The sequence below is a fragment of the Dendrobates tinctorius genome, unplaced genomic scaffold (assembly GCF_039654945.1).
Source record: "Dendrobates tinctorius isolate UK_male_01 unplaced genomic scaffold, ASM3965494v1 ptg000259l, whole genome shotgun sequence".
Classification (NCBI taxonomy): domain Eukaryota; kingdom Metazoa; phylum Chordata; class Amphibia; order Anura; family Dendrobatidae; genus Dendrobates; species Dendrobates tinctorius.
In genome coordinates this window covers 3,088,745-3,113,764 of record NW_027361926.1, presented here as the reverse complement: position 1 = coordinate 3,113,764, position 25,020 = coordinate 3,088,745, and positions in this window count along the sequence as shown.

Sequence of the window (25,020 nt, the reverse complement as noted above, 5' to 3'; positions counted from 1 at the left end):
TCTTCCAGGACTTTGTGAACGATATCTTCCGGGATATGCTTACCACCTCGGTTGTAGTCTATCTGGATGATATCCTCATCTACTCTCCAGATATTGACTCCCACCGGAGAGAAGTTTGCAAAGTTTTCGATCGCCTGCGGGCGAACTCCCTCTATGCCAAGTTGGAGAAGTGTGTGTTTGAGCAGGAGTCCTTGCCTTTCCTGGGCTATATCATCTCGGCCCAGGGATTGGCCATGGATCCTGCCAAGCTACAGGCGGTGATGGATTGGCAGGAACCTCATTCTCTCAAAGCGGTGCAGCGCTTTGTGGGGTTCATAAATTATTATCGCCAATTCATCCCCCACTTCTCGACTTTGGTAGCACCCTTGGTAGCCCTCACCAAGAAGGATGCAAATCCCAAGTTGTGGTCGGAACCGGTCTCCAAGGCCTTCTCCACCATTAAGTCCCATTTCGCTAGCGCTCCCATTCTACATCGCCCCGATGTAGACAAGCCCTTCATTCTGGAAGTGGATGCCTCTTCCGTCGGTGCTGGAGCAGTCCTGTTCCAGAAGGACACGCAAGGTCGGAAGCATCCATGCTTCTTTTTCTCCAAGACCTTCACACCGGCGGAGAGGAATTATGCCATCGGGGACAGGGAGTTGCTAGCGATGAAGTTGGCCTTCTCGGAGTGGAGACACCTCCTGGAGGGGGCTCGTCACCCTTTCCTGGTGTTCACCGACCACAAAAACTTGGTGTATTTACAAACAGCCCAGCGGCTAAACTCTCGCCAGGCTAGATGGTCCTTGTTCTTTTCCCGGTTCCATTTCACCCTCCACTTTCTCTCCGGGGAGAAGAACGTCCGGGCCGATGCTCTCTCCCGCTCCGTGGTGTCATCGGAGGAAGAGGAGGAGGAGCCTCGGCTGATCGTCCCATCCGAAAGCCTGAGGACTGTGGCTCCGGTTGCCCTTGAGTCTGTGCCTCCGGGAAAGACATTTGTCCCTGCCCGTCTGCGACCGGAGGTCCTCTCTTGGGCTCACTCGTCCAGAGTGGGTGGACATTTTGGGACAAAACGGACCTCCGACCTTTTGGCGAGGACGTACTGGTGGCCACATATGGCGTGTGACGTCAAGGACTATATTGAGGCATGCGTCTCTTGCGCCTGGAATAGGTCCTCTCGGCAGCGGCCCGCTGGGCTTCTTTTCCCTCTGCCGATAGCAGACAGGCCCTGGGAGATGGTCGGTATGGACTTTGTGGTGGGGCTACCCAGGTCCAGCGGCAGCACGGTCATTTGGGTTGTCACCGACCATTTCTCTAAGATGGTGCACCTGGTACCTCTCTCCCGGTTACCATCAGCGCGGGGCCTGGCAGTCTTGTTCATCAAGCACGTTTTCCGCCTGCACGGCATGCCCGACAAGATTGTCAGTGACCGAGGTCCTCAGTTTGCGTCCCGGTTTTGGAGAGAGCTCTGTTCTCTACTCAGCATTGAGCTGAATCTCTCCTCGGCCTATCATCCCGAGACGAATGGGTTGGTAGAGAGAGCCAACCAGACCTTGATAACATATCTTCGACATTTTGTCTCAGCCAGGCAGGACGACTGGGCATCCTTGCTGCCGTGGGCAGAGTTCGCGTTGAACAATGCTGTGGCCGACTCTACCGGTCAAACCCCATTCCTCCTAAATTACGGTCAGCATCCGCGCGTTCCTGTGCCCATGCCCGTGTCTTCCACCGACTCCAGGGTGGCAGACTGGGCGGTGGAGGCACGTGACATTTGGGATCGCACCCAGGATGCTATCCGAGCTTCCAAGGAGAGAATGAGGATCTCCGCTGACGCACACCGGCATCCTGCTCCAAGCTTCTCCCCTGGCGACATGGTATGGCTCTCTACCCGAAACATTAAACTGCGGGTTGAGTCGCCCAAGTTCGCGCCACGATACATTGGCCCATTCAAGGTCCTTGACCGACTTAGCTCGGTGGTCTACCGTCTGGCTCTTCCTCCACATTTGGCCATCTCGGACTTGTTCCATGTGTCCCTCCTCAAACCAGTTCACATGGCCCGGTTTTCCGAGCCATCTGCCGGGTCATCAGACTTATCGTCTGACGAGTTTGAGGTTAATGCCATCGTGGGGCGCAAGTTTGTCCGTGGCAAAAAATTTTATTTGGTGGACTGGAAGGGTCATGGTCCCGAGGCTCAGACCTGGGAGCCGGTAGAAAACATTCACGCACCGCTCCTGATCGCGGCTTTTGAGCGCAGTGAGGCTCAGAGGGGAGGGGGCCCTAGGAGGGGGGGTAATGTTAGGCGTCAGATTCCTGGCAATGCACAGTGGGAATCCAGAGCCAGCCATCCTGCGGTCTCCCATTCCTCTCCGACCGCTCGGACTCCTGCTCAGCAATCTCGGCTGGCCAGGCATCTCCCTCTGACTCGTTCTGTGAGCCTGGATGTTGCTGCCACCTCTGGTGCAGCAATGGTGATGCAACCTGCTTTGCAGGGAACTGTTCCCGAGGCTAAGTCCTCATGCCGTGCTACTAGGCATGCCCACAACTTGTCCTCTCAGTGGAGAGCAGGGGTCACATGTGCAGGTCCTATGTCGGATCTGATTGGTCCTTCCTATAGTACTGGAAGGTCCCGGAAGCGCATGGCTATAAAAAGCCCGCATGGCGGCTCGGCCATGCGCTAGTGTAGCATATTATGCTGTGTGTGTATGGTGATGGATGCATGGACTGGTGACTGACTCATTTGAAACCCCTTCCCTCGGTTATTACGAATGGTGACAGATTGTTGGGTAGTCAGCTCCAGGTTGTGGCCAGCTACACGCCACTGTGCCTCCTGCACGACACACTAGCGTCCGACGGTGCTCGGTCGTTCCGGCGCCGTCGCTCAGCAGCGATAGTTATTGCCGCGCTGCGGTTGCAGCATTCTTGGCGTCTGCGGTTGCAGCGTCATTCGCTGGCTATCCTGTGAAGTAAACAGGGCCAGCGTCCTCATACAACTCTGTTGTCTTAGCGACTCTGTGTGTGAACAGAGCCGTACTTAGCGTTCGGGTGACGTTAACCCGAGCGCAGTACCTCACCTTTTGGTGCATCCGCCATTACTTAGCAGCGGTCTTGTCACCTACCGCACGGTGGACCCCGGGCGGCGAACGCACCTCCTATTATTTATATCTGGTGCGTTCCGCCGACCCTAACAGAAACGACTCCACCTAGGTCAGGCAAGAGAGGCCTTCCTAGGTGATGATGATTCCTCTCAACCCCTTACGATTTCTGTGCTTTTGGTTTCAGGGGGAGGCGTGGTTCCGAGGTGGCCTACGTGGATTCGGGCTCAGCGGGTAACTTCATTCGGCCGGAAGAGGTAGACAAATACCAAATTCCTGTGGTCACTCTATCTAACCCAAGTCAGATTGCCACCGTGGATGGCAAACCGCTACAGGTGACCGTCACCTTGGTCACTGAAGAGGTGGAGTTGCAAATCAGAGCCTTACATCGAGAGAAAATAGCCTTTTACGTTTTACCTAAGCTCTCTCACGTCATTCTACTCGGTCTTCCATGGTTAAGGACTCATCAGCCTGTTCTCGACTGGTCTTCTGGGGAGATACTCCGCTGGGGGCACCCGTGCCAAGCTCGCTGTCTGACTCCTGTCCGCCTGGCGGCCGCTCCACGGTCACCTCCAGGCCTCCCGGGTCTTCCTCCAGCTTACAGCTCCTACGCCGATGTTTTTGATAAGAAGGAAGCGGAGGTCCTCCCTCCACACCGGCCGTTTGACTGCCCAATTGAACTTGTTTCCGGATCAACCCCCCAAGGGGCAGAATCTACCCTCTGTCTCCCACAGAGACCACCGCCATGCCCGAGTACGTCCGAGAGAACCTCGCCAAAGGCTTTATACGGAAATCCTCTTCGCCCGCGGGAGCCAGGTTCTTCTTCGTCAAAAAGAAGGACGGAACTCTACGGCCATGCATTGACTATAGGGGCTTGAATGAGATTACCATCAAGAACAGGTACCCTCTTCCACTCATTCCGGAACTGTTTGACCGTCTCAGAGGGGCTCGGGTCTTTACCAAGCTGGACCTCAGAGGAGCCTACAATCTGGTCCGTATCCGTGCAGGTGACGAGTGGAAGACCGCTTTCAACACTCGAGATGGCCATTACGAGTACCTGGTCATGCCCTTCGGTCTTTGCAATGCTCCTGCAGTCTTTCAAGAGTTCGTCAATGAGATCTTCCGGGATCTCTTGTACTCCTGTGTGGTCGTGTACTTAGACGACATCCTCGTCTTCTCGCCGGACCTCTCCTCCCACAGAAAGTGTGTCCGCCTGGTGATTCAGCGCCTTCGGGAGAACCGTCTGTATGCGAAGATCGAGAAATGTCTCTTCGAACAGACCTCTCTGCCATTCCTGGGTTACATTATCTCCGACGTTGGTCTAAGGATGGATCCCGAGAAGTTGTCTGCCATCCTCAAATGGCCTCGCCCCGTCGGATTGAAGGCGATACAACGATTCCTCGGGTTCGCCAACTATTACCGGCAATTTGTCTCCCACTTCTCCGCGATCACAAGACCCATTTCTGTGCTCACCCGTAAAGGATCTACTTCCAAGGATTGGTCTCCTGAGGCAGAGGAGGCCTTTCTGAACCTAAAACGGGCTTTCTCCACGGCTCCGGTCCTTCATTGCCCTGAGAGCGATCGACCTTTTGTACTCGAGGTGGACGCTTCCTCAACTGGTGCCGGGGCGGTGCTGTCCCAGAGAACCGCCTCCGGTCGCCTGCACCCTTGTGGCTTCTTCTCGAAGGCCTTTTCTCCATCCGAGTGTAACTGCTCGATCGGTGACCGGGAACTTTTGGCCATCAAGTTGGCCTTGGAGGAATGGCGCCACCTCCTGGAAGGAGCCGTCCATCCTTTTGTCATCTTCTCGGACCACAAGAATCTGGCCTATCTCCAGTCTGCCCAGAGACTAAACCCTCGCCAGGCCAGATGGTCTTTATTTTTTGCCCGATTTGATTTCGAGCTCCGATTCCGTCCTGGCAACAAGAATTCCAAAGCCGACGCCCTGTCCAGGGTCTTCCAACCACACGAATCCACGGAGGAACTGTCGCATATCATTGATCCCACTAGAATCATCACCGTGGCTCCAGTGAACTGGCTTACTCCTCCACCTGGCAGGACGCTTGTGCCAGAGAATCTCAAGCAAAAGGTTATTCTATGGGGGCACTCCTCCAAACTGGCCGGCCATGCCGGAACTAAGAAGACCCTTGACCTTATCAAACGTCACTACTGGTGGCCCTCACTTCGCCAAGATGTACTCGACTTTGTGGCTTCTTGTCCATCCTGTGCAAAAAACAAGGTGCCACGGAGATCTCCGTCCGGCTTGTTGCTTCCGTTGCCTGTCCCTACGGTTCCTTGGGAGAACATTGCCATGGATTTCATCACCGACCTACCCTGCTCTGCGGGCTGCTCAGTCATTCTGGTGGTGGTGGATCATTTTTCCGAGATGGCTCACTTCATTCCTCTGCCCGGTCTTCCCTCAGCGCCAGAGCTGGCCGAAATCTTCATTCATCAAGTCTTCAGGCTTCATGGACTACCTCGACGCATTCTGTCTGACCGAGGGGTTCAGTTTACCTCCAAGTTCTGGCGTTCGCTTTGTAAGCTCATGAACGTTTCCCTCGACTTCTCCTCGGCCTACCATCCACAGTCCAACGGACAAGTAGAGCGTACCAACCAGACGCTTACGGGATACTTACGTCACTTCTCTAACGCCCACCAGAACGATTGGGTCAACTTATTCCCCTGGGCAGAGTTCGCTTATAACAACCATGCTGGTGAGTCTTCGGCCAAGTCTCCGTTTTTCATTGTTTTTGGCAGACATCCCGATGTTACTGTCGTCCTACTCCAGTCCTGCCTTGTGTTCCTGCTGTCCTACTCCAGTCCTGCCTTCGGTGTTCCTGTTGTCCTACTACAGTCCTGCCTTGTGTTCCTGCCGTCCTACTCCAGTCCTGCCTTCAATGTTCCTGCCGTCCTACTCCAGTCCTGCCTTCAGTGTTCCTGCCGTCCTACTCCAGTCCTGCCTTCAGTGCTCCTGCCGTCCTACTCCAGTCCTGCCTTCAGTGCTCCTGCCGTCCTACTCCAGTCTCAGTCTTACTCCGGTCCATCCAGAGCCGCCCCTCTCGGTACCGGCTACCGTGGTACTCGAACCCCTGGGCCTGCTCCTAACGGTCCCTGTATAGGGGTCGGTTCCACCTGGCAGCTCGCCCGGGGTCCCTCGGTGCCACGGTCCAGAGGGTCCACTCTCGGAGTTTCCCGCTCCAGACAACCCGCGCTAACAGGGGCAACACAAGGAGTCTATTGCACAGATATTATGCACTTCAATGTACTATGGCTATATAGGATGTAATATGGTTGTAAAAAGAATTAATAAGCCACAAAAAATAAGAAAATTGATATACTGATATTATACATAATCATAAAGTGCAAATAGTGAAAAAATCATTCATAAAAAGCACAAATTTGTAAAGACCAATCTATATATAAAAAGTGCAATGTCCAGAAATTCACAGACAGTGGGCTTAGGCACAAGTTTGTAAAGACCAATACATATATAGAGTGCAATATGCACGAATTCATAGACAGTGGGCTTAGGCCCACAACCGTAAAAATGTATATCACTAATTCAACAAATGACTAGTGTAGATAGCCATGTGGGCAGAGATAAATATATGTCACAACAGATATCCATTTAAATAAAAATGCTCAGTGGCAGGTTCTAAATAGAGGTGCCAATGACAATTAGTCATATATGCGGCTGCAAGTAAACTGTATTGAAAAGAACATATACATGTGCCAAAAAATTGCACTCAATCAATATCTTATGCCAATGTGCGATAGATCCCCAGGATGCGCCCGTCCCCGACGCGCGTTTCGACGTCTGCCTTCGTCAGTTTTTTTTTCGTTGTGATATGATTTGATATCCGATTTGTCCTTATTTGTCTTATATTGTCCATTTGTGCTTTGATAAGGCTTATTATATAATTTTTAACACCATTTATAATTTTCCTTAAACATGCAACTTTGACCTTGGTATTTTGTTGAACCATATACATTTGGATCTCATGAACCAACAACTCCCAATATGTATTAAACAATGATAAGGAGATGCTGGGAGTGGTTGTTATCAGTCATTATCAGACTGCGGACCATGCAGGAACCACAATACTGATGAAACGCAGGCATATGTAAATGTTTACATCCAGGTACCTAATAGGTGACATCTTCTCTGATTGAGTGGTTTCTTTCTTCTTATTTCCATCTTGACCAGATGCCATGATGACTTTTCACATCCACAGCTGTTCTCTGCAGACTTCTCTCTTCTCCAATCTTCTGGAGCACATCCCCACATGGTGACCTTAAAAGTCAAAGTGTTACTAGATTGCCTTCTGCACAAAGATATCTGTCCATACTATGCCCTAAATAAGCCTCCTATGGTGTATGGCCTCTACACTGTCTGCCTTACTAATCCACAACCACATTACTGTGTGCCATTATCAGCTATAACTGCTACAATGTCATTTTTTCTTCTCCAGCCAGATGGCGTCGCCGTCAGGATATGTGCACACGATGCATATTTGCTGCGAATCCGCCGCGGATTTTTCCGCGTAGAAACGCTGCAGATCCGCACTGTGATTTACAGTACAATGTAAATCAATGGGGAAAAAAAATCCTGTGCAGAAAAATCAGTGCGAATTTGCTGCGGGTTTAAAAGAAGTGCATGTCACTTCTTTTCTGCGGTTTTGCTGCAGTTTTCCACTTGCTCCATTCTACAAAACCGCAGGTGGAAAACCGCAGTGGAAAACCGCACAAAAACCGCAAAAAAAAGGAAGAAATCCACAGGAAAAATGCAGGTCATTAAATCCGCGGGAGGATCCGCACCGTGTGCACATGGCCTCACCTGCACAACAGCAGCTATTGGATCTCTATACAAACCGATATCTGCTGCTGCGCAGGCTCCCCGGCGCCATTTTCAAAATGACTTTCTTTTTTTTCCCTCGCTCAAGTAAATCTGCAAAAGGCATTCAGTGCACAGTAACCATGCGGTTATGATGAAGCGCATTTATCATGCAAACTGCGGGGCAGGGCAGTGAGAGATCAGTGGGGGGGTCAGTAGTCTGCATTATGAATATCTCATCGGAGCACCACATACATGAACCCCGTCCTAGGGCACGAGAATCTCAATAATATGAAGCTGAAAATAAAGATTAAGAAACAGCCACAAGACGGCTTTCATCAACCAAGGCATCATTTTATTCAGTATAACAGCACCGACCTGACATTGTGTGTAGGTCACTATGCACAATCCTGCTGACAGGTTCCCTTTAAGTAGGCGGCTTTATATCACAAGAGTGGATTTCGTTAGGAAATGGATAAGGCAAAAATGGAGCATTACAGAACAGAAGAAATTACTAAAGAGAGTGATAAAATATGACGGTGTGGTTTTGCTCCTCTCAGAATTTTGAAAATTGTGTGAACAATTGGAAAAAAAATGTGGAGAGCATTAAACCTCGGGGGAGAGATAATCAACAGCTTAAACATCAGTGAGTTTTTTATTTTTATATATTTGCTTATGTTGTGTTTTTTATTATTATTTTTTTCTGAACAATTAGAAAAAGGTTGGGAGTGAAGGAATTAGGCCGGGGTCTCACTCGCGAGTGCAATGAAAGAAAAGTGTGCGAGTCTCTCGCCTCAATCCCCGGCACTGCCACCGGTGGCTCGGAGCAGAGCGTTCAACTGCAAAGAAATACATGCAGCCGCACACTCCGGTCCCGAGTGCCAGCGGTAGTGCCAAGTATTGAGGCCAGAGACTCTCGTGAGTGTCTCGCATTGCACTCGCAAGTGTGACCCGGCCTTAGGAAGATTGTTGTTTTTATCTGATTTCCTCTTTTTGTATCTGTACAGTATGTTTTGTACAATAAAGTTGTAAAATTCAAAAAATGAGCAAACAATTACAGCATTCTAATGATGTCACAATGGGCTGGAGGCTATAGAATGCCCCGTCACCCAGGGTTCCGTTGAGGGTTTTAGTAGGCGTTTGTGGAGAGAGGAGTGTTGTGAGCGACTTGTGCAAATATGATGCCAAGAAAGCGATTTAAGAGTATTATAGTTCTCTGTGCTACCGAGGACAGCAGCGATGATGACGATTTACATCAGGTGAGCATCATTTTATATTCTTAAATAAATAAAAAATATTTGGGATAAAAGTTCAAGAAAAGATGGTGGGACAGAAAATAGCGCTCCAAGTAGATGAGGCGATAACTCGGATCATGATTGCAGAGTGAAGACTGCGTCACTTGTAATATTTGTGACAATATGTCCATGTACTGGATACATAACATTGCATGAAGACACATAAATGTCACCACCGCCCCTATCCATAGCCTAACCATAAGTGTCCCATACCCCCGCTATACTCTGTACGTGGAATAAGCACAGTGGAGACCACACTCATATCGCTGCCCACCTGTAATCAGTGGAATATGGGGTAAGATTATAGATTGGAGATGTTCATGGTTATAGATTCTATCTGACATGTTTGCCATTTTTTCAGTCTCATCGAAGAAAGAGGCCAATACCGAGGTCTCCAGGCCAAGATAACACCACTGGCTTCAATTCGGGCCCGACTCCGAGTTTACCAGGTACTGTAACCCTAATCTAGTGAAGTCTCTGATGTATTAATAAGCCATTGTAGTCACCGGGTGCAGATCACGTGCACATTGTGGTCAGGGCTTGGATTTATCATTATTCGTCTATGGTAGAGTTTATAGCAAACATTTCTGTTCAGCATTTGGTCAGGAATATTCATGCAGGCGTTATAAAGTCAGGCAGAAATGGGATTTGGGGATTGCTTCTCATGGTGGCCATGTACAGGGCAGATTACTGTAGCTGAAGGTGATTGTTTTGCCCCATGTACCTATAGGGAAACACTGGATAATTTATTAGGATTTATTTCTTTTGATATTGAGCCTCGGTCGTTGCTATTACAATATTCTAATAAGAGAGTTATATTGTGTTTCCCCCACAGATCTGAGTTTACCACCAACAGATCATGGTCCGGACAGTACCACCTGGTAAGACACGTTTCCTCCATTACTAAGTACAAGATGGGGATTAATGATTAATGATGGCTCATTACCTGTTACATTTATTCCACAGCTCCGATGACATCATTATTGATGATGATGATGATTCCAATAGAGCAGCAACTTCCATGTATAATAGTAAGTTATCATTTCTAGACACAATCCAGGTTTATGTTATTGTAGAGGTAACAATTACCTTTCTGTACTGTCACAGGTCAGTTTCCAAATCTAACAATTACAAGGGCGCTGATCAGGAGTTGGAACAGCGAGCCACCTGGGAAATGTGCTGTAAATGCCAGTGTCAGAGAATGACAGCAGCATTTAACAGGTTAACAGAAGCAGGCAGAGCTCCAATCCACTCTTGGCTGTCAGAGGTAGATGATGGCTGAATGACACAACCATCATCTGCCATGAAAGAGGCGGGCTCAACTCCTTAGCCCTCTCCATTCATTCTCTACTGATGAGCGTCGTACATGGTTGTTAAGGGGTTAAATTACAGATACCTTACAGAGGTAATCCTATTTTATGCATGCTTGATTGGTGTGGATCCTGTGTCTCGGATATTTCTATATTGGGAGAGCAAGTCACCGCCATGTTGACTTATGGCCATTGTTATCCTTAGAGAATTTATTACAGATGTGCAGTACATTTGTTTGTGTCTTTTTGGAAATCCAATAGACATCAATGGAGAAATCCCTGCACCAAGGAATCCCACATCTCCATTAAAACCATGGAGGCTACCATGAATCAGCAAATGAGGTGAAAATGGACCCCTACCATTTGAGGGTCCACCCTCCGGCCATTGAGGACATGTTCACTTCTGATCTTGTACTGAGCACATACAACATTACTAAGGATATATTACCTGAGTAATAGGTGGGATAGACATCTGAGAAAGTTTATGGACCCTGATGTTGCTGAACCCCATTATTATATCAGATCCTGATCTGAAGGGAAGATCCTGTGGATTTCTGGTGGTCTGGTCAGTTATGTCTTCTGCTCTGGTCGGATCCCATATTCATAGTCTTATTAGTCCTCTACACTCTATATTTATAGACCCCTCTCTAGTACGGGCTGCATACTAACATGTCTGATTTGAGCCTTATAAAAAGTATTTTCACTCTTCCATATTTCTGTACCGATCATTTACCATCTGACAGCGAGGAGAGCTCCGCTACAGAGGAGAGGTAAGTTAGATCCATCTACCTCTATATAAAGCCATGAACTAGGCGAGATGTTTCCTGTGGATTTATATATGATTCTTATCTTTGCCAGGACACCACGATGTAACATCCCCGGCTGTTTCCTGGAAGAAATTATTTCTCCTACTTCCATCTATGTTACCCACTTCCAGGAAAATAAGGAGGAGCTGGTGGAGCGACTGTACAACTTGTACAACCGGACAGTCTTCGATAATAAGGTATCACATCTTGTCATGAGTTTCTGGGTGATACATGACTTCTCTATTATCTCCCCCTTTAAACAATCAATTCCAAGAAAAATGGCTCTAACTTTCTGAAAGGCAGATTCCTAACCCCATTGTCATGTTTCTGTAATATAGTTATTGAATATCTCAGGTAAATCTCACTTAGTTTGGTGAATGCCGTCATCCTCTTCCTATCTGTGGGATGAGAGGAAACCTTAGATGATCCACCATGCAGAGACAAAAAGATTAGCATTTTTTGGCTTGACGTTCAAAGGATTTTTACATTTATTTATAAAAAAAATCTAGTTGATATTTGGACATTTTAGAATAAGGTTATTTTTATTTTTGTTCTCACATCTTGGACTTCTCGGTAGACCCCGCGCCCCATACAAGTAGACCAGTGCTGTAAATCACATATGAGAGTTGGGGACTTTGCAAGATTGGGGGTCAAAGAGTTTACAGATGTAATGGAATTTGTTTTCTTTATTTTAGCTCCCTTTGAAAATGGACATTTTGTGGAGCAAGAGGCTGAGAGCAGCAGCCGGCCAATGCTGTAATAGGCTGCAGGACAACCGCCGCTTCTCATATATTGAGCTTTCCGAAAAAGTCTGCGATTCTGCCGGTAGGTTTCACATCACATCCATCCTACAGCTTCATAAGACAACCTGTATACAGGGCAAAAAAACTGCTACTTGTTATGCAGAACATCTTAGAAACTCATTGTACATACTGTCATAAGAAAAACTAAGTACACCCTCTTTGAATTCTAGTATTTTACATATCAGGAGAAAATAAAAAAAAGTATCAGCTCCATAGAAAGTCCTAAATGTAGGGAAATACAATCTCAGAAAGCAACGTGAAAAAAATATATTGCATCATTATTTAACAAAAAGTAGGCCAAAAGGCAACAACGGCGTGTGATAAAGTACACCGTCGATGCAACTTCAAGTTATTGCTGCTAAAGATGATTCTAAAAGCTATTGATTGATGGGGTGTACTTATTTTTCACTCTCTGCTTCTGCATTTTGAAGTAGGTTTCGGTAAATAAATAACGGCACGGTTGACTTGTTACATGTTGTTCATCTCATGATGTATTTTGTATTTTGTCCTGCTATGTAAAACCAAATAGTTCAATCAGGGTGTACTCAGATTTTGTCATAACTGTATAACCTCTTGTTTTAGAGCGAGTACGATCCACACTTGCGCATGAGATGTGCCATGCCGCCACTTGGATAATCAACGGTGAACGCAAAGACCACCATGGCTTGATATGGCAGGCTTTCACAAGAAGGGTAAACCTTATCCATCCCGAGCTGCCAAAAGTGACGGAATATCACAATTATACCATCAACTACACCTACAAGTACAAATGCCACCGGTGTGATAAAGAGTAAGTGGATTTTATGACCCATCTCCTCCGGACACACAATCACTGCGGAGAGACGTCCGTGCGGTTCTGTTGGTGGAATGCTTTCATACTTTACTACTATCAGAGCGGACTGACGTCTGGGGGGCGGTAGGGTTTAGGATGCTACGTGTTATATTTTCTGTGCTGGGCCAGTTCTTAATATATTGATTTCAATTTGTTCTTGTTAATATAATCCATGGTATTAATGAACGTTCATTCCAGTCCAGTAACCAATATTCCTCTTATCTTTGCAGAATTGGGCGATTTAGACCAATAGCTGGCAATAAACGTAAATGCCGCCGGTGCGGAGGACGAATGCGACAACTACCCAGCAGCTAAACATGTAACTATTCTTCAGAATATTTAGTCTCTAATTTGATTTCTTTAAAATGTAAAGTTGAGACACTTTTATATATTTTCCCCTGAGTAGCGAGACAATGAATATCTGTGTTCATCACCAGCAATTAGCGGTAAAGATCCAGAATCCGTCCTCATAGGTTCCAGATAAACCCCGGTTACATTTCCCATAACTTGCTGGCTATGGAATGATTGACCATTCCCAGCAATTATCTACAATGCTCTGGAAAACCTTCTATGAGTTTACGCTTTGTTGGATGTAATTATTTTCTTTCTATTTTCAGGTTCATTATTGGAACAGTGAGATTCCTCTAAATATTGTCATCTCATCCACCTGTGATGGAGGTAAGAACGAATCTTCCATTATTGTCAGCAATCAATAATAAAAGTGAATTTTACAATATTGAGAATCTGGAGTCTCTAATTTAGTCTTTTATTGAGTTTTATCATTTAAAGATTAAATACTTTTATATATTTTGCCTTTTTCCACCACCGTGTAGGGAGACAATCAGTTTACGTCTTCATCACAAGCAGCGAACAGCAAACATTCAGAATCCACCTCTTCTGATGGACACAAAGCTTCTGACGGGCGTTTTCCAGGTAAATATTTCGGTGCTTTTCCTCCAATCATTCTTGTTTTCAAGAAGTGCAACAGCGAGGACAGTGTGAGCAAGGTGTCATAACAGAAGAAATGCAATATCGGTTTTATTACTGCACTTATTTGTTCTAATTATTATTTTTTCTTGCTGCACAATTTTTAAATTCTGTCTGAGAAAGGAAGGAAATGATGAAAGTTATCAGCCTACTGCTGCGGAGGAATCTCCAACACCCAGTCTGACGGGCGAGATGAGCCCCTCTGACATGGCATGCCGTATAGATCTATTGTGAGTGCTCTCACCATAGCCGTATGGCTCATGTCGCATTTATCTCACATTACACTATTATTGGCAGCTTCCTATTTCCAATCTCCACATTGGCCTTCTTTGTAGACAATATATAATGCAATATTTCAGGTCTATTTCACCTTCAGCTGATGACCAGAAATACAATGCTGAAGTTCCTTCTCGGAGTTTGCTTCTTTTGATCACCAGTACTTTTTCTCAAGTTTTTAAAAAACATCTTTTAATTGTTTTCAGGTTAATGAGAAAGGCGACTTATCGCTTCTACACAGGCATGACACATCGTGGAAGAAAACCGTGAATTCCGGCCCCGACCTGCGCTGAGAACAGTTTCCAAGACCTGGAGAATCTCTACAAGTGCTTTATAATCAGAGCTGCCCAGCAATGGATATGGCGCTGGACATTTGAACTTCAATAGTCATCAATTGCTTTTTTTTTCTAATTTTTCTGAGTTAGATATAAATACCATTAAAAAATGAATATATTAATTCTTTCTAGTTTGGGATTTTTGTTCTGCAAAACGATGGCTGTTGATAAACATATTACAATCAATGTTGTCTACTTGTGATATTCAGCCATAATCCGCCTCGCACAATCGAGAGGAGCAGAGCTTTGTCTGCTGCTGTTAAACTGATAAATGCAGCTGTCAATCTGTGAGAGTTGCATTTCACCCCTTAACGTCTAATGACGGACACAGTCCATCATGGCTGGGTGTCAGTTTCCGCACCAGGACGGACAGTGTCCATCATGCATGTAAAGTGTCACTAAAACTTGCAAACACCCAGTGATAGTTCAGCGCCGGCAGATGTGTATGACAGCTGAGAGGCACGGAAAGAGGTGCAGACACCAGTAGCGTATTTACCAGGGGGGCAGAGGGTGTTGTTGCCTCGGGCCCCTTGCTTTGAGGGGGCCCACCCAGAGCTACTGCCACTGAGTATACCAACTGAGTTGTAATCAGGGTTACCGGTTAGGGGCCCACTCAGATTTTTCTCCCCCCCGAGCTGAATCCCTAGCTCCGCCTCTGGCAGGGACCCATGCTGTGAGTCCCCGCACCCAGATCGCTGTAATTGGGCAGTCAATCTGACAGACCGCTCACAGCATGACTGCGCAGGAGATGCTGAAATATCAGCCCTTCTTGCCCGATCAGAGGAGAAGCTCGGCGCTGACAGTGCCAGAGCTGCTGCTGTTAGAAACTTGTGTGAAAACTAGAATCAATTTTTATCCCACTCCCAGTGGCACCCCAGTCTTCCTGTCCGTCCTCCCATCTCCTCTGCTATATATATATATATGAAAGAGATTGAGATGGCTGCACATTTCTCTTCGGCAGATGAGGCTTACGCCATGATCTGTTCGGATACAGACAGTGCCAGTGAAATGGCCGAGCAGTTTTTGCTGATGTCGTCCTCGCCCACACTCATCATAGTGGTCAACTGATGTCCTGTACGACACCCCTATGTTCAAAGAGGTAATGGCCCGGTGACGATTTGAGAGCATTCTTCAATTTCTACATTTTGCAGAAAACGCAAATTGCCCCCCTTCCAATGACCCCAGCTCTTTACAAAATCAGGCCCCTAATAAATTATTTTAACAATAAATTTTCTCAGACATTTACCACAGAAAAAATATTTCTGTGTGGACGAGTCCCTGGTCTTTTTCAAGGGCAGGCTGCATTTCAAGCAGTACTTGCCGAATTAAAGGTCCAGATTCGGACTGAAAATATATAAGTTGCGTGAAGGCGACTCTGGCTACATACATAAATTCCGGGTCAGGGCCGGCTCCAGGTTTTCATGTGCCCCGGGCGAAAGAGTCTCAGTGGGCCCCTTTAACACATACCACAATTCATGATGCACAGATACGGCAGAGAAATATAGGTATCGTACAATGCCAAAGATTTAACTTCTTACATTACATGAGTGATATCTATTGTAAATTCTACAATAGCTCAGAAACCAGACAGTATAGTCCTCCATACAGTATTATGGGCACCACATAGTGCTCTGTACAGAATAATGAGCCACATATACTGCTCCATACAGAATAATGGACCCCATATAATGCTTAATACAGTATAATGATCCTCATATATTGCTCCATAGAGAATAATGAGCCCCATATATTGCTTCATACAATATAATGAGCCTCATATAATGCTCCAAACAGTATAATGAGCCCACATATTGCTTCAAACAGAACAGTGGGCCCCATATATTGTACTATACATAATGGGCCCCATATAATGCTCCATACAGTATATTATGGGCAACATATAATGCTCCATACAATATATGATGGGTCACACATATAATGCTCCATACAGTATATAACGAGCCCAATGTATTACTCCATATTTGATGGGCCCAATATAATGCTTCAATATATGATGGGCCACATATATTACTCCATATATAATGGGTGCACACTAGTCATCACGTCCTCTGATCTGAAACGTCACAGTCAGAAGACACGGAAGTCGCTGCAGAGGAGGAACGGGGAGAGGTAAGTATTGCAAGTATCATGGCCCTGAGCAAGCGACGGGGGCTCACTTGTGGGGGCTGGCACTTGACCTTAATAGCTCGCCGGTGTCCCCGACAGCGAATGAGCCCCCCGACCTGCTCAAGCACTTGCCCAGGTGCTGATACCGTCCCTGATTACGACTATTTTTATATCTATATCTATATACACTGCTCAAAAAAATAAAGGGAACACTTAAACAACAACTTAAATAACTCCAAGTCAATCACACTTCTGTGAAATCAAACTGTCTACTTAGGAAGCAACACTGATTGACAATTTCACATGCTGTTGTGCAAATGGAATAGACAACAGATGGAAATTATTGGCAATTATCAAGACACCCTCAATAAAGGAGTGATTCTGCAGGTGGGGACCACAGACCACATCTCAGTACCAATGCTTTCTGGCTGATGTTTTGGTCACTTTTGAATGTTGGTTGTGCTTTCACACTCATGGTAGCATGAGACAGACTCTACAACCCACACAAGTGGCTCAGGGAGTACAGCTCATCCAGGATGGCTCATCAATGCGAGCTGTGGCAAGGTTTGCTGAGTCTGTCAGCGTAGTGTCCAGAGGCTGGAGGGGCTACCAGGAGACATGGAGGGGGCCGTAGGAGAGCAACAACCCAGCAGCACGACCGCTACCTCTGCCTTTGTGCAAGGAGGAACAGGAGGAGCACTGCCAGAGTTCTGCAAAATGACTCCCAGCTAGCCACAAATGTGCATGCGTCTGCAAAAATGGTTAGAAACTGACTCCATGAGGATGGTCTGAGTGCTCGACGTCCACAGATGGGGGTTGTGCTCACAGCCCAACACCCTGCGGCCCTCCAAAGAAATGCCACCCCACACCATTACTGACCCACTATCAAACCGGTCATGCAGAAGGATGTTGCAGGCAGAAGATCGCTCTCCACAGCGTCTCCAGACTCTGTCACGTCTGTCACATTTGCTCAGTGAGGATGGAGGGTGGACTTATGCAGTTTTGAAATGGCCACTTTTTTGGTTATCTACATGCTGGAGCACACTTTGAATAGACAACGAGAGGAGGTGGTGGTCCCATAGGATGAGGTGGAAGCAGAAGATCATAATAATAATAATTTTATTTATATAGTGCCAACATATTCTGTAGCACTTTACATTTTATAGGGGACTTCTACAGACAATAGATTTTACAGCATACCAAGAGGAATGAGGGCCCTGCTCGCAAGCTTACAATCTATGAGGAAATAGGGGAGACACGAAAGGTGGATGGTAACAATTGCTTTCATTGTTCTGACCAGACATAATGTAAGAAATCAGGTGTTCATTTAACGCTGCATGAACCAGATATCAGTCAGAATATGTAAAAGGACAGAGGGTTATTAAATTCATAAAGTGTGTGAGAACATGATGAGAGGAACCTGGTTATGAAGAAAACTTTGAATGGGCAACACAGGGATAGTTAAATAAATGTTTTGAGGCGGTAGGCCAGTCTGAAGAAATGCGTTTTAGGGCACGCTTTAAACTGTGGGTATTGGAGATTAATCAAATTTCTAGGTAGTGCATTCCAAAGAATTGGTGCAGTACATTAGAAGTCTTGGAGAGGTTCTGATTATTGAGGATGTTATCTTCACATCATTATGAGAATGGAGGGCACAGATAGGGTGGTAGACTGAGAAGAGGGAGGAGATGTAGTGTGGTGCTGAACCGTGGAGTGCTTTGTGGGTGAGAGTGATAAGTTTATATTGAACTCTGGAGTGGATGGGTAACCAGTGTAATGACTGGCTCAAGGTAGAGGCATCGGTGTCACAGTTGGTGAAGTCAAGGGATAACAATATCTCTAGGATCCGGACAGTCATTACACAGGCAGGTGCCATGGAAGGGGTTCATGGTTCCATACAAACTGTTACTGAACGGGCAGCAGCCACGGGACAAATGGAGGAGTATGAGGAAGAAGAGTTAATGGGCATGCAACAGTCAGGAGATGAAGTGGATAATAATCCCCTCTGTGTTGTCTCTAATTTGAGGAAGGGGACGGAGGAAGCAAGCTTGAGTGTTAACTCGCCACCAACACAGCATGGACCTCATGGAAGAACCTGACACAGGAGCGCCTTCTTGCTGTACTATCTGCATCATCATGCCCTTATATTTAGGATTAGAAGTAGTACTGACTACTGGGTTGTCATTCTGTCAGATCCACAGTACAAGAGTAAATTTTGCCAGAGGCGTTCCCCCCTTGTAAGGGATGCGCACATGCTGGAGTATTATATAAACACGCTTGTAGACAATCTTAAGAGTGGTTTTTCCCAAGACAGCAGTGAGGTACACAGTGTGCATTGCAGTTATAGACTTCCAACCCCGGGAATGTTGAGTAGTCAAAGGAAAAATATTAGCAGCTTCAGTGTACGTGGCATAAGCAAATTCTGTGTGTCATTTCACATATTTTTTAGACCAGCTCATGCACCAGCAGAAGAGAATACAGGTCTGACATGATGTAAACGACTAACGGAGAGGAAGGTGCAGGAGTATCTCGAGCTCAATATCAAGGCCATCAGGTGGAATTTGGACCCATTTGCATTTTGGTAGTCAAAAATGGAAGAGTGGCCTGAGCTCGCCTGTCATGCCTTGGAGGTTTTGTCATGCTTGGTAGCCAGCATTCTCTCAAAACGTGTCTTCAGTGCTGCTGGTGGTCTCCTGAAATTGTAGACTTCCTAACTTTCATCAAGAAGAACAAGTCATGGATTTCCAATGACTTTTGCATTCCAGTCGCAGACATGGCAGACTAGGCATGGTGTCATTTTTAGAGTCATGCATTGATTTTGTGCTATTGCAGTCTGTGACACGTTTATTGTGGCTTCTGTGCCTACTGTTGCTACTGCTGCTGATGTTACAAACATTTTTTTTTTAATGTGGAGACTCCAAGTTTGGTCTCCATATGGTGTGTTGCCTGTAGTGGAAGGGGTGTCACAGCACAATTATACTATTTCTACTCTGGGAAAATTGATGCCACTTTAGTGGTGTGTGACAATAATTTTTTGAAATGTGGAGACACCAAGTTGGGACTCCATCTGGTGGGTTGCCTGTAGTGAAAGGGATGTCAGAGGCCCATTATACTGTTTCTACTCTGGAAAATATAATGTAACTTTAGTGGTGTGTGACAACAATTTTTTGAAATGTTTGTACTCCAAGTTGGGTCTTTATCTGTTGGGTTGACTGTAGTGGCAGGGGCATCAGAGGGTCGTTATACTATTTCTACTCTGGGGAAATTGATGCCACTTTAGTCGTGTAGGACAATTATTTTGTGAAATGTGGAGATTCCAAGTAACGTCTCCATCTGGTGTGTTGCCTGTAGTGGAAGTGGTGTCAGAGGCGCATTATACTATTTCTAATATGGGGAAACTGATGCCATTTTAGTGGTGTGTGAGAATATTTTTTATAAATGTGGAGACTCCAAGCTGGGTCTCCCTCTGGCGTGTTGCCTGTAGTGGAATAGTTGTCAGAAGCCCATTGTACTGGTTCTACTCTGGGGAAATTGATGCCACTTTATTCGTGTGTGACAAAAATTTTTTGAATGTTTGCACTCAAAGTTGGGTCTCCATCTCGTGGGTTACTTGTAGTGGAAAGGCTGTCAGAGGCCCATTGCTCTATTTCTATTTTGGGGAAATTGATACCACTTTATTGGTGTGTAGCAATTTTTTAAAAATGTTTGCACTACAAGTTGGAATTAGAGATGGTCTATTTCACCATGGATGGAAGACACCCCTTGTCAGAAAGGAAAAGAGAAGACTAACAAAGGACACAGGCAGAGGCGCACATGAATGACAGTGGTTAGAGAGGTGTTAGTATTTTGATATTCAGGCTAAATATTGGTGAATAAATGTGAATTGTCAGCTCTGCTCATGGACCTTAAGGAAGAAGTTGTTCTTCATTTGCATTGGATCCTCAGTGAAATGTAACAAATGTTTACAGATCTCTGAAGTCAACACTTAAAGACCCACCATTTAAAAGCTCCAATGGGGTTCTATACCAGGGACAGGAAATTATTCATTTGAGGAAAGCGTTTGCAAATATCCAATTAGGAGAAGGAGCCACCACTCCTTCTGGGCATGAAATTCCACAAAGGCTTAGAACACGGTGGAGCAGGAGTTCCTATGTAGGGTAATGAAGTAGTTTGGGCTTGGTGAGAATTTTACTAGGTGGATCCAAGGCCGGAACAAGGTATTTTGGTGCCGTAGGCAGATGAAGCCGATGGTGCCCCCCCCTCCGCTGAACTTTCAGTCCCTAAGTAAAGGAATGGGTCAGAGACTAAAGCGACAGGTCCCCTAACGCCCCTGTCCTTTCCTTCTGATGGGTTAAGTAGCAAGCTGTTAAGACTACTATCAATAGAATTGCTACCTTTTTCACTCAAAAATACCAGCAAAAGTAAAAAGAGTGATGTGATGTACTTTAGAGAAGTGGCTCAACAGGGAGTATTTTTTTTAAGATAGATATAGAATCATTCATTGTTTAAGAACCATTAAGAGAATACAAATCGCTATATTCATCCCTGACAGACTATATTGTAAATCTCAGACCCAGTGATGGTCATGGAAACTAATATAGCTTAACTATAATGGGGACTGTTTGGTTTCAGTTAAGATGTCCAGCATTTGGAAGACATCATAATAGAAACTAAACAGACCCTATTATAGATATAGGGATACATATGATGATTTTACTCCCATCAGGGTAGTTCTGGTGCCGTATTTCTGTATTGATGGTGCTTCTGCTGATGTATTCATGTATGGATGGTGGTTCTAACAATGTATTTATGTAGTAATGAATGTTCTGGTGACTGATTCATAACCAGAACCATCATCAATATAAAACCAAAATCATCCTCACTACATAAATTGAACACCAGAGCTATCACTAGTACATACATACGGCACCAGAACCATCATTAGTAAATAACTATGTCGTTAGAACTTCCATCAGTATATGAAAATGGCACCAGAACCACCATCAGTAGATAAATGCATCACCAGAAAGCTCATCAGTACAGGACTACATCACCAGAACCACTATCAGCACCATTATCAGCACCATTATCTACATAATTACGGCACCAGAACTGTAAGGAAAACACACGAGCGGAGAGATGGGGGATACGGAGCTTACACAGCCACAGCTCTCTGGCGCCCCCTTACCCTCAGGTCAGTCAGGGAACTCCACCTAGGTTATGGAGTCGCCGGAGAGGCTGCCCTGTCATGTACTGGTTATCAGGGCACTCTGCAGTGATTGCTGTATATATATCACCAGTCCCAGTCCGGGAATATATATATACAGTATATATAAAACCTCCGGTCAGTCACTGCCAGCATCCCCCAATAACATCAGAACAGTATGCTGCCACCAGTTCCTCATTAGATATAAGCCCAGTCCGTTTAAAAGCTTATATCGGGTCAGAAACCAAACCCAGGAAGCGTATAAGTACTAGCCGAACTCACGGATGTGGGAAATCGGGTTTCCAGATAAAAGAGCAGCCCAGGATTAATTGATAGTTTAATTGCCGAAAGGCTCATTAGATAATACAATTATATACAGAGTAATATACAGATATTACAGCCAAAAGTACAGATAAAAGTAGGGCACAGGTATGGGGAGTGCAGTCAGCTGTATGTGCCACGTTTCTTACCACTTGTGGATAAGGGAAGTTCTGTTATCCACAGGCACCTTGTTAGCTCCTGGTCCGTCTCCACACGTGACGTGACGTGGCTTCCATGGCAGAACCAAGACAAAGGCTAAATGTGTGCAGCTAGCTTTTTAACCCCTAGCTCGCCCCTCCAATATTTGCCATTGTCCCTCTGGGTTGGACTGAATTCTGCTCCCTTGAACTCTAGCTAAAATAAATCCCAATATTTAGGCTGAGTCATAACTTCTTGGCGGGAGGTTCAAATCAACGACTGCCATCTCAGTGCGTTCGTTGGGTCTGGAAAGATATTGAGAGTCCAAACTTGGGTCGGCTAAGTGGTTCTGGAGAGCCAGTCTCGATGCTTAGTATCTGGGGCAACTAGAAATATATGAGACAATGGTACTCTCATAATTCATCTCTAGGTGTCGGTGACGCTCAGTCTAGATCTTCCTTTGGTGTTGGCCACCTTGCACAAAAGATAGCAGGCGGTTCTAGCTCTTGCCGTCATTAACACGTGGCCTCTAATTCTCTGACCAAATGGTGAAGTTCTGTTCTTTTGGGGATTTGTGTACTTATCCCAAGAGTGGGGGGCCACTTCAGGAGTGGAGGAAGATCTCTGGACAATATATTGGGCCTGAATAGTACATCCAAAATGGAGTCTCCCTCATCCCTCACTTGGGGCTGTTTGGTTTCAGTTAATATGTCCAGCATTTGGAAGACATCATAATAGAAGCTAAACAGACTCTATTATAGATATAGGGATACATATGATGATTTTACTTCCATCATGTTAGTTCTGGTGCCGTATACCTTGTGAGAATCAGGGAGGAATAGTGGATGAGGGCAGGTATATCTCGCCCAGATACCTTTCCTATGTGGCCTTGTCCGGTCAGTATCTCAGCTGGTGACTAATGAATAATAGGAAGCGGATATAAAAGGAGGCCAGGTGGTGTGTTAGTAGCTCAGCCTGGGGAACACAGAGAGCCTGTCTGTGTGAGCGACACTTGTGAGTGAAAGCTGTGCTTACAGTAATGCTGTTAGTGCCGGACAGGCAAGGAATTGTTTTATGTTTATTTTCCTGTATGTTTTGCTTTCACCTGAAATAATCCTGACCCAGCGTCAGTTATGTCCAAAACCCGGCTGTGCACCTGAGTTTCATGCTAAACCCACGTGACCTTTGACCCCAGCAAAGGTGATCCCGGAGTGTTTTATCACACCCTGTATTGATGGTGCCTCTGGTGATATATTCATGTATGGATGAAGGTTCGTATAATGTAGTGATGAATGTTCTGGAGATTGATTCGTAACCAGAACCATCATCAATATGAAACCAAAATCATCATAAGTACATAAATTGAACACTAGAGCTTTCACTAGTACATACATACGGCACCAGAACCATCATTAGTAAATAACCATGTCACTACAGCCTCTATCAGTATATGAATATGGCACCAGAAGCACCATCAGTAGATAAATGTATCACCAGAAAGATCATCAGTACAGGACTACATCACCAGAACCACTATCAGTACATTAATGCGTCACCAGAACCACAGCCAGTAAATAAATACACCACCATCATTATCTACATAAATACGGCACCAGAATCATCACTGGTAAATAACTATGTCACTAGAGCCACTATCAGTACATGAATACAGCCCAATAGCCAGCATCAGGAGATAAAGGCATCACCAGAATCATCATCAGTACATGAATACATCACGAGAACCACAGCCAGTAAATAAATACAACATCATCATCATCATCATCAGTGTATGTGGACACCACCAAAACTATCACTAGTACATGAATACATCACCAGAACCACCATCAGTACTGTTGGGGTGATCTCGTAATGTGAGATCTTAGTGACTGCCTGCCCCTGACCTGATAAATATGAGCCGAATGCATGCATAGAAGACGGACATCAGACACAAGGTCAGGTGTGCTCCTCTCTTGGCCAGTGCTGTCACAGAACTGACTTTATTAGTATAAACGAAAGACCATGTAATAGGCAGGAAAAGGGCGTTGCTCAGCTTCTCCGGAGCCATTGTACCAGTCTGTATAAGGTCCGTGCTAAGTCTATTCCACATATGGTCTTCAGTGTATCCTCATCACATTCCAAGGATTCTAGGGCATAGTTCCAGCATATAGACACCACCTTGCCACACCACGTCTGAACTAGCTTATGTTAGATTAATAATTGATTTCATTAGCCGTTCTCTCCTTCACAGTACAGCAATAATAAGTTGTATTGTCAAGTCAGGCCCATATACCGTATATACTCGCGTATAAGCCGAAATTTTCAGCCCATTTTTTTTGGCTGAAAGTCCCCCTCTCGGCTTATATGCGAGTCATATATGCCAGGGGGTCGTGGGGTGGGGCGGGGGTGTCAGATCACACTGAGCCCCTCTGGCACGGTCTCTGCAGCCTCCTGCTTGTCCCACTGTCTCAGGCTCCTTCCTTCAGCGGTCATGTGGTACTGCTCATTAAAGTCATGAATATGCGCATATTTATGACTTTAATGAGCGGTACCACGTGACCGCTGAAGGAAGGAAGGGAAACCTTCGGAGAATGGGGCTGCAGAGACCGCGCCAGGAGGGGGTAAGTATACCCGATATTCACCTGTCCCCATTCCAACGCTGCACTCCGCTGTCTGCCGCGTCCT